Source organism: Procambarus clarkii, chromosome 56 (assembly GCF_040958095.1).
Source record: "Procambarus clarkii isolate CNS0578487 chromosome 56, FALCON_Pclarkii_2.0, whole genome shotgun sequence".
NCBI classification, from domain to species: domain Eukaryota; kingdom Metazoa; phylum Arthropoda; class Malacostraca; order Decapoda; family Cambaridae; genus Procambarus; species Procambarus clarkii.
Window position 1 is genome coordinate 24,470,121 of NC_091205.1, and position 5,430 is coordinate 24,475,550.

Below are 5,430 nucleotides of genomic sequence, written 5' to 3' on the forward strand. Positions count from 1 at the left end.
TAACTTAAGTGAAAGTAAGATATCGTATTATGTGCTCTATATATGGCGCCGGCAAGGTGTGTGACGTCACTGTGACGTAAAAGTGGCCATGTTGCTACAGGTTTTAGACCCTTACCGGCTATTTCCGGAGAAAGAGAAAGTGTTTATGTGTGGGAAAACCCATCGAGGCCTCTGAGCGACGTAGTAGCCAGCATCATCGGGTCAAGACACGAAAGGCCCCGGGTTCGATTCCCGCTGCAGGACACAAGACGTTTGGGCACTTTATCTGATGCCTCTGTTCACCTAGCAGTAAATAGGCGGGTGTTGTGAGTTGGTTGCTTCCTGACTCTTGACAACAGAAAACCCATTTTGATAACTACATATTCTCATCATTGATTAATTCGTTTTGTCGGTGACAGGAAGCCTGTCAATATATACTTTAGGCTTGTATCGAGGTCATCCCAAATTGAGCTGCTGACCCCGCCACCTTCCCCCGGAAGCAACCACACAACAGTTGCCCACCTCCCGAGGAACCCATTTGCTGCTAGGTGAACAGTCGCATTCGGTGACAAGAAACGCGCCTATAACCATTTCAGTCCCACCCGGGGAATCGAACCCGGGATCTCCGAGTGTGAGACGAAATCAAAACCAAGTGTACCACCACGAGACGATCAGTTGACAATGTTTTCCTTACCTGATCAACCAGGCTGTGACTCATACGTCAGGCTGCGAGCAGCCGCGTCTAACATCCTGGTTGATCAGTCCAGCAACCAGGAGGCCTGGTCGACGACCGGGCCGCGGGGACGCTAAGCCCCGGAAGCACCTCAAGGTAACCTCAAGGTAACTACACATCATCGCCAAAAAAACTCTCACACCTCAACAAAGCCTATCTACACCAAAGAGTAGCAGAAGGTTCGCCCTCTGCACTTTGGTATCTTCAGGCAACCAAATTAGAAAGGATAAATAACCCAAAAAGAATCCACAGTTTTCCTTGTCTGTTACCCAGCGGTCACGTCTTGAGCTCTTCTTCTCAGCAACGAAAGGGAGGAAATTCTTGTCTAAGATAATCATTCATTTGAGCAACGGTGTTCCTCTGATACCAGATTCCTCCTGCAGTGCATAGCAATGGCTTTCACCCCCTCGGCGGCCTCCTTGCATGCTAATCATGCAGCCCATCCTCCTATTTTGGTAGTACTTATAGTAACGACGAGGGCCATAGTATGCTATACTATACCGACGTACAACGAAATTAGAACGTAGAAATCTGAATTATTGAGTTGGACAAACCGGAGAACTATTTGTTTTACTTGTGTTGCTTTGACAAACTAAACTAACCTATCCTAACCTCCCTAGGCCTAATACACGATATCCGAGGCCTAATATAGTACATATGTGTACTATACTAGGGCCTAGGAATATTTATGTATGTGTTTTAGCTTCATTTATCATAAAAGAATTTCTTACTAGTCAGTATTCTACTATCTAAAAGCTAAGAACGTATGAATTCTGCCTATTTTTTTTTTGAGATATACAAGAGTTGTTACATTGTTGTACAGCCACTAGTACGCGTAGCGTTTCGGGCAGGTCCCTGGAATACGATCCCCGCCGCGAAGAATCGTTGTTATAACCAAGTACCCATTTTACTGTTGAGTTAAACAGAGGCTACAGTTAAGGATTTGCGCCCAGCATTTCCTCCCCGGCCAGGATACGAACCCATGGCATAGTGCTCGCGGAACGCCCGTCACAATAGGTACTACCTAAACAAGAGGATGGGTTGAAACACACCTTGCACCACCCTTCCAAGAACTCCTCCTCGGAAAATTCCTGCTCTGGGCATTTCCTAGGAACCCAAGCAGTGCCCAAGCCGTTCTTGCACTCGCAAATACAAATATGCTTCGCACGTTCTTGTACTAAACGATCAAACTAAACACAATCCCAACAACAACAAACAACCCTTCTCTACAAAAACATTCACAACAAGGAAACAACCCACACTATACGTGTTAAAAATTACACATCTAGACAAAAAAATCGTGAAACTATAAAGTATGCGGAAACTTTTCTCCCGCTGCCGCTACCTCTCTCGTCCTCCCCATCCCTCCCTCTTCCCCTGAAGGTAAGTAACAGGGGACCAGTTTCTTTTCCCTCGTTGACCCACGGGATTGGCCCTAAGTGGGCGGGGCTACTGGCAGCAGCTGGGGCCCCCATCCCGGTATATAAGGCCCGGCACCCGGTCTAGCTGCTACAGTCAATGAGAAGTATCATCTCTTTCAACATGAAGTTTGTGAGTACACAGCCCCCTTAAAACTTATCCCGGTATAATCTTCCTCATATTACTCATTACTCACCTCACGGCCACTTAAACCTACTCATTCAATAGTGTTCAAACCGTGTTCTTCAGCTGTGCTTCTGATAACATTTCATGGTTACAAAATATTTGTATTTACACAGTGATAATAATGTAGATGTCTATACTAAGCTGTGACTCGTGGTATCAGCTCTCAGGTATACATGTCTGTATATATATATATATATATATATATATATATATATATATATATATATATATATATATATATATATATATATATATATATATATATATAATATATATATTGTAAATACAGCAATACACATTCAACAACTACAGTTGCAAATGCATCGGTCACATTAGACTAAAACTGTAGTCTTTATAGTATATTATGTAATTATATAAATTATATAGTGGGAAGAGTTGATAGGCGTCATTCGACCTTAGTGTGACACTTAAGTTACTGGCTAAGCATAGTTCACCATCCTGGCGCGACATTGTTCACCATCTTTCAGATCCGTACCAGTAATCTTTCTTTATCAGATCTAGACATTTAACATTATAGTGAGTGTTGATCATGGAGGGAGTTTGAGCAGGTATATTGTTGAGGCAGACTCCTAGTTTGTTTATGTACGAGATGAAATAGCTTGCTGTCAGTACAATGATTCAAAACAATTCTTATTTGGCATTTGAACTGCAATAATAATTTTTTCTGATATAGCATATGTGATATCACAGGGAATTAACTAGGAGTTGTTCACCGATATGGTAATACTGCTTGCTCTATAAAGGGTATATACAACAGCCCCTCCCCCCTCTGGAGGTATACACCTAGATATATATATATACCAATTTTGGCTTCATTCTACTGTGCTCTGATGAAGGCGAATTAGCCGAAAACGCGTTAAGCATTCTCTATTTTTCACATGGGGTTATTCTGCATATATACCAACATGCAAGAATTAACGTACAAGTACTGAACTGAAATTTCCTGTTACTAAAGTATACTGTAATATTGACGATATCTGCGTATCTGTTTCGATAGATTGAGTGGGTTATCTTGAGATGATTTCGGGGCTTTTTAGTGTCCCCGCGGCCCGGTCCTCGACCAGGCCTCCACCCCCAGGAAGCAGCCCGTGCAGCTGACTAACACCCAGGTACCTATTTTACTGCTAGGTAACAGGGGCATAGGGTGAAAGAAACTCTGCCCATTGTTTCTCGCCGGCGCCTGGGATTGAACCCAGGACCACACAAGTCCAGCGTGCTGTCCGCTCGGCCGACCGGCTCCCCTTAAGTGCCTTAAGTGCCGTTCATAAGCGTTTGGGGTGGACATAAATAGGAGCTGTCTCATATGGATCAATTATAGCCTTCTGCCGTGTTCTCTATTCTTACATTATAATGCTTATGATACCTCAAAATTCTTCACTTAACCTTAGAAGTCTACTCAATCAAATCATAAACTTATTCATAAATGTTCGTTTTATAAATTTATACTTGGGTTAGTTTACACAAATTTACAGTAAATTGAAATTGAAATAAGTTTATTGAGGTAAAATACACACCAAGGGATGAGGGAGCTCAAGCTATTCTCACCCCGTTCAGTACAACGTTCATACATATATAGGCACACATCACAAACAATAAACATACTACCGAACATTCTGAGAGATAAACATATACATTTTTATTAATTTTACAGTAAATGATTTACCTAGGAGAAAGTCATAACAACGTAGCGTTCTAAAGATTAGAATGACCTGTGGTCTGTGCCTCTTTTCGGTTAAATGCAAAGAGGAATTCAATCGATTTTCTTCCAATCTTTCAGTGTACGATGTTGTTGGTGGTGGTGGTGGTGGTGACCTTGGCTGCTCTGATGGGGCCAGCCAGCGCTATGCCCGACCCCTTTGCCCTGGCTGACGCGCAGTTTGGATTTGGAAGACGCGGATTTGGTAGCGGTGGATTTGGACGAGGTGGATTTGGTAGCGGTGGATTTGGCAGAAGAGGATTTGGTCATGGTGGCGGATTTGGTGGACGAGGTGGATTTGGCGGCGGCCGCTTTGGAATCGGTCGTTAAACTTAAGACAGTAGTGTCTAGGACTCTGAATCTCCTCGGACGCCATTATAAAACCAAACAAAATGTGTGATCTTGTGTTGTGAAGGGAAGCTGACGAGCGTCTCCAACATCTGCAGCACTTCCAACACCTAATATCCACCATCAAACACCCGTCAACATCAACACCTTCAGCGCCTTCATCAGTCCAACCACTTGGGCTAGACGGTAGAGCAACGGTCTCGCTTCATGCAGGTCGGCGTTCAATCCCCGACCGTCCAAGTGGTTATGGACACCATTCCATTCCCCCCGTCCCATCTCAAATCCTTATCCTGAACCCTTCCAAGTGCTATATAGTCGTAATGGCATGGCGCTTTTCCCTTACAATTCTTCCCCCCCCCCCCTTCCTTTCCATCGGGAGCGCCGACACGGTTATCTTGAGATGATTACGGTGTAAACAATAGCCTTTCATCATGGTTATTTAGACAGTTGTAACTGATCACTCAGTAATTAGCAGCGTAAATAAAGTATTTTTTTAACAATATTACTATTATTTGCATCCTCGGTAAATAGTCAAAGAGGCTAAGGCATTAAGTTGACCTACACTAAGATGCCCAAAATATGTTATCGATCAAGATAGCGTAACGGAATATTTAATCTCTAGAGAACATTCCCTTGTCCTGCTCCAAAGAATTTCTAATACAGTTATCACGTGATTCTGATTTCCTTGTGTGTTTATCCTGTTGTCGCCGGACGTGGTAAAGCTTGTGGCCCAACCTGATCCTGGCAATTACTATGTCGCATTCAATGTATTGTGGACCTGCCATTGTATAGATGGCACCATACCTATACTAAATCCATTGCTTTTTATCATTCTCTGTGTACGCTAACATACGAAACGCAAATGACTCGTCCTTGAGATTCACTATTGCGTAGCTAAATAACAGGATTATCGCTACAACTAACCCTTCTACTAGCCAGCATTCAAGAGCTCTACCCTAGTCATCGTAACCTTGGCATTCAGTCTCCCCCGCTATGATGAGTGAGGCGTGTCCCAACCCCTCGCACGACCAGAGATAAGTTTTGAATG

The 5,430-nt window shown here is 43.4% G+C and overlaps 1 long non-coding RNA gene across 1 annotated transcript; it reads left to right on the forward strand.

Moving 5' to 3' along the window:
* Positions 1-2,201: 2,201 nt before the first annotated feature.
* Positions 2,202-4,882, forward strand: LOC123770761 (uncharacterized). Its single transcript, XR_006774399.2, has 2 exons — positions 2,202-2,263; positions 4,116-4,882. It is a non-coding gene; the product is annotated as an uncharacterized lncRNA (long non-coding RNA).
* Positions 4,883-5,430: the final 548 nt, after the last annotated feature.